Raw genomic sequence first — 13,451 nt, forward strand, 5'->3', positions numbered from 1 at the left:
AAACCTTCCCTGCAAGCTGCCTTTATCATCTAGCGCCCTTGGTGCTGGTCTCAGCAGAAACAATGACATCTTCAAAACTAGGAAGGAAAAGGACAAAACTGAGCAGTGATTTTCATGTTTTAGGAAACGAACTGAAAAGGAAGAGATTAAATGAATGTCGAAGGGCTTGTAGTTTTGATAGGACAATCAGGATCTATTATTAAAGCATCAGGTTGAGGCTGCGGAGCCAGGAAGTGATGTTGCCCTTCCTGGGGGTCTGTAAGAAGAGACGTCATGACTGTCCAGCAGACAATGCCAGAAACGTTGGGGAGATGATACACTTAGGATGGAATTTATGGCTATTTTGCCCACTGTCTCCACAACACAACACATCACTGTGAGTTATATTGACATTAACAATATAACTCAAACGTGGGTTTTGGTTGTCACAGAAGGTTTTGTCACTAAATCCCTTTAAAGAGAAATGAGGATTTCATGCAAAATTCATGATGTCTGGGAAGCCCTCTTCATTAAAATGGTGGGAAACAGCATAGAAGGCTAGGAAGCGGCTGGTTGACATCACTATTTTTCCAAGAGTGGGCTTTTAAAAAGGGCTTTAAAAATGGTTATTTCCAGTCCAGACGTTTTCTCGCATTTTCTCTCAGAGGATTAGAAAAAGGGTGGCTCACCAGCCCCAAATTTTATTTCATTCACTCTTAGCTGAAAAGGGAAAGTAAATCATACACTGTGTATTCCATGGGTCAGTCTAATTGGCACCATGACAACCTGGTCTGTCCACAGACCATGGGGTCCCACGCCCAGAAGTATTTTTAGGTTGAAAGACAGCAATCTTTTCCCTCTTTTATTATTATTTTTTAACTGATACATAATAATTGTACATATTTATGGGGTAGAGTATGACATTTCAATACATGTATACAATGTGTAATGATCAAATCAAGGTAATTAGTATCTCTGTCACTTCAAATATTAATCTTTTTTGTGTTTGGAACATTCAGAATCTGCTCTTGTAGTTATTTGAAAGAAAACTATTGTTAACTATAGTCACACTACAACGCTATAGAACACTGTAACTCATTTCTCCTATCTAGCTGTAATTTTGTATGTGTTAACCAATGTTTAGCTACACCTCTGCCACTTCCCAACCTCTGGTAACCAGTATTCTACTCTCTACTTTTACGAGATCAACTTTTTTGGCTTCTGCATAGGAGTGAGAATATGCAGTATTTGTCTTTCCCAGTTTGTTTCACTTAATATCATGAATAAAGGTTCACCTATGTTGCCATGAATGACAGGATTTCATTGTTTTTATGGCTGAATAGTATTCCATTGTGTATATATACCACATTACTCATTCACCTGTTGATGGGCACTTAGGTCGATTCTATATCTTGGCCACTGTCAACAGTGCTGTAACAAACATGGGAGTGCAGGGAACTCTTTGATGTACTGATTTCCTTTCCTTCAGATATACACCTAGCAATAGGACTGCTGGATCATATAGTAGTTCTATTTTTAGTGTGTGAGGACCCTCCATACCATTTTCCATAATGGCTGTGCTAACTAATTTACATTCCCACCAACACTGTGTAAGAGTTCCTTTTTGTCTGTATCCTCAGCAGCATTTGTTATTTGTTTGTCTTTTTGAGAATAGCCGTTCTAATTGGGGTGAGATGATGTCTCATTGTGGTTTTGGTTTGCATTTACCTGATGATTAGTGATGTTGAGCATTTTTTAACACACCTGTTGGCCATTTGTATGTCTTCTTTTGATAGAAGTCTATTCAGCTCATTTGCCCATTTTTAAATCAGATTATTTGTTTTTTCTGTTGAGTTGTTTGAGTTCTGGATTTTAATCCCTTGTCAGATGAGTCATTTGTGAATATCATCTCCCATTCTACTGTTGTCCCTTCACGCTGTTGATTGTTTTCTTTGCTGTGAAGAAGCTTTTTTAGCTTAATATAATCCCACTCATCTGTTTTTTCTTTTGTTGCCTGTGCTTTTAAGGTCTTTTTCATAAGACCTTTGCCCAGACCAATGTCCTAGAACATTTTCCCTGTGTTTTCTTCTAGTTAGTTCATAGTTTCAAGTCTTACATTTAAGTTTAGTCCATTTTGATTTGCTTTTTGTATATAGTGAGAGAAAGGAGTCTAGTTTCATTATTCCTCATCTAGATGTCCAGTTTTCCCAGTATCATTTATTGAAAAGACTGCCCTTTCCCCAGTGGATGTTCTTAGCACCTTTGTTGAAAATCAATTAGCTGTAAATACATGGATTTATTTCTGGGTTCTCTATTCTGCTCCATTGGTCTATGTGTCTGTTTTTATACCAATATCATACTGTTTTGGTTACCATAGCTTTGGGGTGAATTTTGAAGTCAGGTAATGTGATGCCTCCAGCTTTGTTCTTTTTGCTCGGGATTGCTTTGGCTATTTGGGGTCTTTTGTGTTTCTGTATGAATTTTAGAATTGTGTTTGCTATTTCTGTAAAGAATATCATTGGTATTTTGATAGGGATTGCATTGAATCTGTAGATTGCATTTGGTAGCAGAATTATTTTCATAATATTTATTCTTGGAATTTATAAACATGGGATGTAATTTTTTTTTCTTTTTGCCAAGGACACCAATCTTAATTCAGAGAATAGTTGTGTCTCTTTTTAGTGTCTGAATGGTCATACCTTTGCATAGTTGTCCATTTAACTTTCAGGTCATGCCCACAGGAGGTGGCCTGGTGCAGAGAAGCAGAATTGTTTGAATCAGATGATGTGGATTCTTGTTTCAACCCTGGCTCTGATTTTGGTGACCTTAGGCAAGTCATTTTCCTCTCTAAGCCAGTTTCCTTTCCTGTAAACTTAAGGGAAATAAAGAGTGGTTGGCCTGTAATGTCTTTTTCAGATTACAGTTCTATAAATAATTCCTTTCTATGGTAGAAAGAGAAGTTGTATTGTGAATCATATGGAAGTATGTTTGGGAGAAAGCACATTTAATAATGAATGAAATGTGGACTAAGAAGGCCGGAGAGAGCCACACCAGCACCAGGACTGCTGAAGACCAGGCAGCAGGGGTAGAACGTGGTTCTGGGGATCTTGGAGGCAGGGAAAGGAGTCTTGAAAAGCAAAGTGGCTAGAAAAAAAATCAAGAGAAAGAGGAGTAGAGTCGAGGCAGACAGTATGTGAGTTCTACATCAAGATAAGCCCTGAGTTTTGTTTTTCAAAGCCAAGTTTTAGATTTACCTCCTTGAAGTTTTTCCAGACAAGTCCCACCTAACAATATTCTAGAAAGGTCGGGCTTCTCTCAGAAACTATCAGTGGCTCCTCATGGCCTGGAGAAGACTCTAAAATCCACATCTAGTTTCCAAAATTTGTTTACTACCTATCTTTCCAGACTCCTCTCTGACCTGCCTTTGTCAAGAGCTGAAGGCTTCATCCTTTCTGGACTGCTCCTGAACCTTCTCTCCTGTTTATTCTTTCCATAAAGCCCTTCAGCTTCCCCTCTGCTGGGGGAAACATTGTCATTTATCAAGACTATTAGGCCTCATAGGATTTTCAGGAGCCTGTGACAATGTTTGGGACCTGCAGTGAAGGAGGTAGAAATAATCAACTCCAAAATATGAAAATTGCAGAATCCAAATAATAATATTTAAAAAAAAATCATAAAAATGTTTTTGACAATAAAACATTTAGTTAATTTGGGCACTGGACGTATTTTAATATGATTACTATGTCTTGGAGTGGGGTCTTCAAAGGAAATAGTGCATGGGGCCTAGAGGTGTCTCATGTGAGAAGGCCCTTGCTGAGACTTAGCATTGAAGTCTCTCTTTCCATATTGCTTCTTTGTTTTGGGGCTATATCTATCACAGCACTAATCTAACTCTGCCTTGTGTCAAAGTGGCCAGTGTCCACTGTTGCCTTCTCTGCTAGACCAGAAGTGTCTTAAAGGCCAGAATCCTACTGTGTAGGGGTCCAAATTAGCAGCCCATAGGCCAATAGACAGGTGTTTCAAATAATGAGATTTCACCAAATGCCCAGGTTTCTGACTTCCTGTAAAAGTTCAGATGATCTGGCTCCACCAGTCATTCATGCTTTTGCACCAGGTAACAGGTGACTGGACTTGAGTAGGCGGAGCACGCAGCCTCCCATTTGCCCAGCTTTCCTGTACTCACCTCAGTCATTTGTGTCAACATAAGTCTGGGATCCTTCTGTCTTACACTTTTGGTGTGGATCCTCCTCCTCTTCATACCTAGCACAGTGTCTTGCAGAGTGCTCGTGCTTAACATGTATTTGTTGAGTAAATAGGGTTTGGAGCTTGATGTCCCTGGAATACATTGTCAGAATCAGACTTCAAGTTGCACAAAGCAAACTTTTAGCTATTTACTGATAGCATGACTCTATTTTCCCTTTTCAGCTGGCTGAGGGAGAGAACCTAATGACAGGCTATGTGGCTTCTAATTGGATCATTTTACTGAAAATGATCACAAGAGTAGCAAATTATATCTGTATGATGGATCTTCAGCATTACCAATTTTTTTTGTCAAATTTGCAGGCAAATTTTTGTCTTAACTCCAAAATGATGTATCCGAAGATTTGTTAATGTGAGAGCATCAGATGCGATGGAAATCCATCATGAAACATAAACTGAAAGCAAGATGAATGTGTATCATCGAGTGCTTCCATTTTTCTTTTATCAAACAAAATTAGCCTTCCCCCATAAACTGATTAAAAAATATCCTTTACTAGATGAGATATTCAGCTGAAAGGAGTGCTAGAGCAGCCTACATATTGTTGATCAGAGATCTGAGAGCTATCATTTCAGAAAACTGACATTTCAAATTTGCCCCTGAGAACCAAGCTATGGAGGTCAGGTTTGAGAAACATGCTCAAAAACATGTTATGCCATAGTCTCAGCTGTGAAATTTAAGGTGATATTTTCAGTGAAATGGCTAGTCTATGTCAATGTGAGTGAGTATCTCAACTTTCCAACCAGACTGTAAGCAGCATGTGAATAGAAGCTGTCTCTCATCCTTCAGTCTGTTTTCACTTTCCTGCCATAGTGCCTTGTGCATAACTGGTGCCTAAGTACTTATAATTACTTGGTTGATAAACACACCCAACTAAATTGCCCTTAAATGCAACAAACCTTTTTGCAACCCTCTTAGGAAAGAGGGTTTGCTGCATTTAAGGGCAAATTGGAAAAGTAGCAAGCTCTGAAATATGGGAAGGCCACAGAAAAGTGAGTAGATCTATAAGGAGACCCTTTGTCATTAATAATTCATGCAGGGAGAAAATTAGAATAAGAAAAAACCTGCTCTCACTGCTGTGGGTACATTTCTATAGTCATGCAATGGAAATACTGCCAGCTTGGTAATGAGAAATGGGATTTATACATGGGCTGATTGCATCAGATCAAATGTAGTTGTTCCATTTAGAGATACAGTTTGACCTTTGGAATACTCAAATCAAGGAAATGATGAACTAGGATATAATAGATATCTGCTATAGTCTTACTTCAAAAATCAAGAACATACCCAGTATTGTCTTTTAAGCATGATATGTGTTTCCACTCCTTGACCAAATAGTCATTGAAACCAATAGTCATTGAGGCCAAGATCAGTGAATGAACATGGCAGATTAGATTATTCTTGAAAAATGTTTCCTCTCGCCTACATTATTCAATCAATCTTTATGGGAGGAATAAACTTCCCCACTCCTTGACTTTGGGCTGGGCCATGTAACTTGCTTTGGCCAATGATAGTGGATTCTTGAGGTATGTTTGAGTGGTGGGTATTACCCACTTGCACTCTGGCCATAACGTGAGAAGAATATGCTCTGGGTGGCCAATGACCCTTCAGTCTGGGGCCTGGGCTGAGACCAGTGAAGCGGGAGCACCCTAGCGATGTGCACATATGTGAGTGGGCATATATTTAGGGGCAATTTGTTACACAGCAATAACTGACTGATACAGTGCCCTGCCCAAGTTCAAACAGCTAGTGGTGGAGTTGTTCTATGTGTACTGGGTGACATGAAGTTTCCCAGCATCTCAATTCTCCATCTTACAGAGGGAGGAGGCACACATGGAACTGGGAAATACTGTCCTCAGTGATCCAGCCAGTGATTGGATAGAGACAGGGGCAGCTATGGGTGTTGATTTTAGAATTCTATAACTGGACTTCCATCACACAACTATGCTCAGAAAGAGAGCCCACCTACACTGCTTTGAAAAATTCTATCATCAAAGATCTACATGAACAAACTAATTACAGACCCCAAAGCTCTCTTCCTCTCTCTCTCTGCCTAACCCTCCCTCTACACCCATCTCTACCCTCTCCCTCTCTGCCTCCCTTTCCCCATCCTTCATTTTAGATATGCAGGCAGTGTGGTACAATTGACTGAGCACTGGATAAAGTGTCGAGAACATGGTTCTGGTGCTGATTCTGCCACCATCCCTCTGAAACTTCAGCTAAGTTACTTCACCTCTCTGAGCTTCCTTTTTCTCATCAGTAAAACAGAGTTGATAATAACCTACCCCACAGAGGCATAAAGGGATTTATGAAAGAACAGTCCTCAAGTGCTCATGACAGTGTCTGGCTCAAGCATTGCCTCTGGGGAGAGGCAGATATCTCTTCCTTTCACAGCCTCCTGTAGCAGAAAAGGTTACATATTCTTCCCCTTTGCCAGGTAAAAATGTGCAGAGCCAGCAGATCCTAGCATCTTCCTGTCAAGAAAACTGGCATGTAGCAACCTTCCTGGCTGAGCAAAACAGGTAGCCAGGGTCCTGTGTTTCTTCTCTACGAGTCCTGTGTTCTTCTAAAGACTCTTGAGGAGGTTATTTGTGTTAGAAAAGTAGCACCACTTATTTTCCAATCTGGCACTTTGACTTCCCTACCTGTATCCCACATCAGGCCCTGCTAGGTTTTATTTCTGGAGCCTCAGTGTGGCTTCAACCTCCCAAATCACCTTCATTTAGCAAAAGGGTGCCCTACACAACTCTCACTCTATGCTTAGCCTGTGGAAGAGACAGAAGGGTCTCTGTCTTGTTCTCCAAGAACTCACGGTCTTCCTGGGGAAAAGACTTCCAGTAGGAAATGCTCCTTTATTCAACAGGTATTTATTGAGCATCTACTACATGCCAGGCTCAGTGCCAGTTCTGGGGCTTTTATAGCAAATGAAATGGATGGTTGTGGAGACATTCTGTCTGCAGCATAGCTGTCCACTAGAAACATAATGTGAGTCACATATGCGATTTTAAGTTTTCGAGTAGCTATCTTTAAAAAGTAAAAACAAACAGGCGAAATTAATTTTAATGACATATTTTGTTTAACCCAATACATCCCAAATGTTATCATTTTAATACTAAAATGATAATCAAGTGATCAAGATTTTTATATTCCTTTTTCTTACTAACTCTTTGAAATCAGGTGTGTAATTTGCACTCACAGCACATCTCAATTCGACTGGCCGCAGTGCAAGTGCTTAGCAGCCACACGTAGCCAGTGGCTACTACGTTGCACAGTACAAGTCTAGAGAAATAGGTGAGCCCTGGGAATCAAGGTGCACCTGCCTGCAGAGAGGAATGACAAGGGTAGGAAGGGCAGCTGACACCAGAGAGGCACCAGGGGCAGCAGGCGGGGCCGGATATTGAAGATGGGAGCTTGAGAAAGATGGCAGAAGCACCAGCAGATGAATCCCACTGCAGTTCCAGGAGTCAGCTCAGCCAGGCTGATGGGGAGTATGAGGAGGAGCGGTGCTGGGTGAACCAGAGGTGCTGGCAGGAGGCTGACATGAGAAATTCTCACTCTAGAATGGCACAAATTATCCCAGCCACAGAAGCATTCTGAAGGGAGAAAAAACTGCTGTGGGTTTCGTGAACTCAACACGGAGTTTGGCCTCTAAATATCGATTGAGTCATTTATTTATTCATGTACAAATATTGATTGAATAGCTACTATGTGTACTATGTGAACAGGGACTATGAATACAGTAGTGGATGGGATGGTCCAGGTCCCTTTGCCATGGAAATCCATTATATTGGGGGAAGGTAAACAATAAACGAGCAATAAATAAACAAGACTGTATCTAATTATGGTAAGTGTACGATGTGGCGGAGGAGAAATGGCAAAATGACAGGCTTGGGAGGATAGTGCACACAGTTTAGGTTGGGTGGTAAGCCAGGCTATATCCATTTACCCCTGTGGACCGACTCGTTGTTTTTTTTTCTGCCTTGTCCTGTGTCCTAAAAGGTTGGCCTATGTGAAGTGCACATTAGAGATTAAGTAGCCACGAGGACTGCGTGCCACATGGTATCCTACACTGGATCCTGGAAGAGGAAAAGAAAATCCAAAGAAAAGTCTGTAATTTAGTTACTAATATTGCATCAATGTTGATTTCTTAGTTTTGATCTTTGTACTGTGGTTACACAAGACGTTAATGTTAGGGGAGGTTGGATGAAGGGTAGGTAGAAACTGTGCTATCTTTTTAACTCATTAAGTCCAAAATTATTTCAAAATAAAAAGTTTTTAAAAGTGCATAAAATACATGTAAATTCATGTAACAGCAAGAAATTTGCATTTAAGCATACTCATAGGACAATATTACTAAATCAAAGGAAAATTTTAATAGCATCATTATTACACTACAGGATATGGTGTTTAAAATCCACCTGTCCCAGCAAGATTGCTTTGGTGCAGAAATCAAACTAAGTACTTGCTCAGAGCTCCTCTTTCTACCAACACACCTTTCAACACAGAGGCAGAGGGATGAATCCACCCACATACACCTTCCCCACTATATTCGCAGTGAGTTTCAGGAGCTCAAGTTTGGCCTCTCTGGGCCTCAGTGGTTGCATATGTAAAGTGGGAGATTGGACTGTGGGATCTTCAAGGCCCTCTGGATCCGAGACTCCCAACGCAGAGGGCAGATTTGCTGGATGAGAATGATATCCCAAAGCCACTGGGGCCCAGTGGAAACAGCTAGAAACCTTGTTCTGTTTATGGCGTTGGAGGATAGTTCTGGTGGGAGGCAATACTAACAACAACAGCTCTGAGGATGCCAAACACTTCTTGAACTCTTGCTGTGTGCTGGGCACTCCTCTAAGGACTTGCCATGTTTTAACTCATTGAATCCTCACCACAACTATCATCATCAGCCTCTTCATTTTATAAATGAGAATGCTGAGGCCCAGAGATGTAAAGGGAGTTGCCTGGGGTTCCATGGCCCATGAGCTGTATTGCTAGCCCTTGACCTCTGTGTTTTGCAAGGGGCACAGGTTGTCCTATGCCTGGAAGAAGCAGGGATGGGGCCAGGACAAAGATGATGGAGTCCAGGTGAGGGTTTCCCTCTCAGATTTGGGCAGAACCTGCCTCCTATTGCAAAATGGGCACAGGGCATGTCAGCTGGTTTCTGCCTCCTCTGTATGCAGGGCCCCAGGGGCCTGAGTCCCAGCAATCAGAGGAAGGAGCACTTTAGCAACTTGCTCCCTCCAGGAGCAATTCCCTTCCAGCTGCTGGTCATGGGGAATCAGTCTCTCATGTGGATTCTCTCCTGCCCTCTCCTGGTCTTCTCCCAGCCTGGCTGTTTATGGATGGTGTGTGCTCACGTGTGCACACAGTTCATTTATTTTGTTTCCTCTATTGGTTTTACAAAAATTACAGACTGATAAATGCACATTGTAAAAATAATTCAAACAGCATAGAAATGTATAATGGATGAAGTGAAAACACCACCCTCCTCCTTCCCCCATGCCTCTATGCCCTTCCTTGAATCTCATTCTGGGGTAGTCACTGCAAGCAGGCATTTTCTGAGAATGTGGCATCAAGAGTTTTTTACATCAAATACAGGCCCCTTGAGAACAAGGACTGTGTCTGTATTGTTCGCTGTTGCATTCTTGGGAGAGGGCCTGGCATCAGTAGATGGCCAATCCTGTTTATTGATGTTGAATGAATAAATGAATGATTTCTTATGAAACCTATTTTTTCCATGAAACAAAATAAACATTGTATGGCCCTGCTCCATATCTTTTTTTGGGACAGTCAAGCATTTCATAATTCAGACATACCTTAACATATTTAACACTCTCCTTCTTAATAAATGCTTAATGTATTTAACACTCTCCTTCATTATAAATGCTTAATAAATGCATTGTGTGGTGTTTTGATTACAAATGTGATGCAATGAGCCCTCTTTTACATGTGTCTCAGAATGCACAAATGAGTACTTTAGTAAGGGGGATTTTCTGAGTCAGAGGGTACATACAGTTTAAATTTTGTCCTGGACATGTTAAAGGACCTTGTAGGAGCTGGACAGAGGGCATGGGGAGTGGCAGGGTTTTCGAGGCCACAACCCACTCCCCACCCCGGCCCCAAAAGAGTTAAATGAACATCCTTTCTGCTCAGGCTTGGGTTAGGGCTTATAAGGACAGCAAGTTTCTCCTTCAGGGCTGTAGCCAACAAAACCCACCTTGGCAGCCTGCAGGGGGCTAAGGGTCAAGATGAGGGTCTTTCTGTCTGTACATTTGGAATTCTTTCTCGTAACGCTTACTCCAAGGACTTGTGATTTTCAAAATATCTTCACTTGCATTAGCTTCTCTGGATCTTACGATCCCATGAGGCAGGCTGGAAAGATAAAGTCTTCCCCTTTTTAGAGGAGTTAATCACAGCCCAAGGTCACACATTTGTCACACTCATCAGGAGGAGTAAAAGCAACTATACTCAATGAGTAGGGGGAAGACAATCAGTATTGAACCTAGAAAGACTTTTTAAGGGTGAAAATATCCTTAGGGTATGTAATATGTGTCTTGTCTTAGAAGGAAAAGAGAGTAAAACTTACCTGGTGTCAAAACTGCAATGTTATTTTGGCCCCCAAATGAGGGTCTCCAAACACCTGAAGGTAGTGCATGACTGGAGAATAGATATCAGGACAGAGAAATGAGGCAGCAGAGACACCGATAAGAAACGAATGTCCTTTGATTCTTAGCTTGGAGCTTAGGACAGTTCAAGTATTGCCTCACCTAAAAAGATCACTAATGGTTTGAAATTTATTCAATTTTGTTTGGGTTGGTTCTCAATACAGTTCAGTCCATTCATTTACTTGTACTGGTTGGAGGGTTTGATAACAAGATCAGCAGCCACAACAATAAAAATACCTCCTGAAACGACACCTTTTTTGACTGATGGCTCTTTGGAAAACCCTTCTCTCATTCCCCATCCAATAGGACTCATCAATCAACCCTAGGGTTTTACAGAAGCGGCCCACAAAGAGGCCCCCGCTCTTGTGCTGACCTGCTGGTTGGTAAGTCCAGAGCCACAACAGCCCTCTGGCCACCATGCACAGGAAAGCTCCCCGAAGATGAGGACCATGTGATGGAAAGCAGGCTGGGAGACGGAGAGAGCCTCTGAATCCAGCTGTTCCTGAAGCCAAACTATCCCTGGACTTTCCAGCTAAGAGAGTCAATGCATCCCTCTTTATGTTTAATCTAGCTTGTTGCCCACCACTGAAGGATTCCTCATTAAGAAATTGGATTTTCTTTAATAACAAAATAGATAAGAGGAGGAGTTTTGAAACTAATTGAGGATGCCTTTAAAAAGGAAAGACTGAGACACGAGGATCAGTTGAGGCCAGGAGTTAGGGACCAGCCTGGACAACATAGTGAGAACCTGTCTCTAAAACAAACAAAAAAATTTTTTTTTAATTAGCCAGGTGTGGTGGCACGCTCCTCTAGTCCCAGTTACTTGTGAGCAAAGAATGAATGAGCTCATTTATTCACGTATTAGATATGAACCTTGGACTGATTGCTGCCTCAGTAAAATGTGGGGTTAGGAGATGCTCTCCAATCTTCTATCAGAAATAAAACATACACCTACTCTGGGGGAATTTAAGTGGAATTTGTATACATGTATTAGAGTAGGTTCCCACTAAATGCTAGACACTATTGGTCTTGTTGGAATCAGGCAGGTCTGTGCATAGACCCAGACTTGGTCTGTAACGTACCTCTAGGTCACCTTACTCTTCAGATGTGTCTCTTATTTATGCTTCCCTGTGCATGTGTGCGTGACATGCATTCACTTATCTATTCACTTGTTCGTGCTCATTCAACAACACATTTGTGAGTATGGGCCATGCCCCAGGTCTCCCTTTTAGGATCTGGGAGTCCAGTGTAGGAAGTCTGAGAATTCAAGTTGCACTCTGTTCTGGTTATGTGAGTGTGAGTTTGATTAGATAGGTGCCAGGGATGTGCCCAGGTGATCAGAGGAGGGCTGTTAGCCACATGGGAAGCAAGGAAAACACTCTGTCCAGGCCATCATCATCTTTTCCCTGGGCTGTTACATACCCCAGTCTTTCCCTTTCCAATCAATCCTCTGTGTTCCTACATTACTTTTCTGAGATGCAACTCTGAGCATTATTTATCCACATACCTCGTAAAGTGCCACATTGCCTCCAGGACAACACAGGCCTGCTAGCCTCTCCCTTCATGTTCCCTACTCTCTGAGCACACTGTGTACTATGGTTTGAATGTGTCCCCTCCAAAATTCAGGTATTGAAACTTAATTGCCGATGTAAAGATATTAAGAAGTAGAGCCCTTAAGAGGTGATTAAGTCATGATGATCTCCTCATGAATGAGATTAAGCCCCCTATAAAAGAGGCTTCATGCAGCCCTGGCTCTCTTGCCCTTCTGCCTTCTGCCATGTAAGGACACAGCACTCCTTCCCTCTGGAGTACACAACAAGAAGGCCCTCACCAGACGCCAAATGCTGGTACCTTGATCTTGGACTTCCCAGCCTCTAGAACTGTGAGAAATAATTTTTTTTCTTTTTTTTTTCTGTTGCTTATTTAAAACAAATAAAGGATGTTATACTGGGACACAAAATGTTAAGCATAAATAGAATATTAGTTGTGTTTTTCTCTGATAATTTTTTATGGGAGTATAATTTATATATAGTAACATTTACAGATCTTTTTTTTTTATTTTTAAATTTTTATTTCAATAATTTTTGGGGAACAGGTGGTGTTTGGTTGCATGCAAAAGTTATTTAGTGGGGATTTCTGAGATTTTGGTGCACCCATCACCTGAGCAGTGTACACTGTACCCAATGTGCAGTCTTTCTTTTTTTTTTTTTATTATACTTTAGGTTTTAGGGTACATGTGCACAATGTGCAGGTTTGTTACATATGTATCCATGTGCCATGTTGATTTCCTGCACCCATTAACTCATCATATAGCATTAGGTATATCTCCTAATGCTGTCCCTCCCCCTCCCTCCACCCCACAACGGTCCCCGGAGTGTGATGTTCTCCTTCCTGTGTCCATGAGTTCTCATTGTTCAATTCCCACCTATGAGTGAGAACATGCGGTGTTTGGTTTTTTGTCCTTGCGATAGTTTACTGAGAATGATGTTTTCCAGTTTCATCCATGTCCCTACAAAGGACACGAACTCATCATTTTTTATGGCTGCATAGTA

Source organism: Hylobates moloch, unplaced genomic scaffold (genome assembly GCF_009828535.3).
Source record: "Hylobates moloch isolate HMO894 unplaced genomic scaffold, HMol_V3 SCAFFOLD_6, whole genome shotgun sequence".
Lineage (NCBI taxonomy): Eukaryota > Metazoa > Chordata > Mammalia > Primates > Hylobatidae > Hylobates > Hylobates moloch.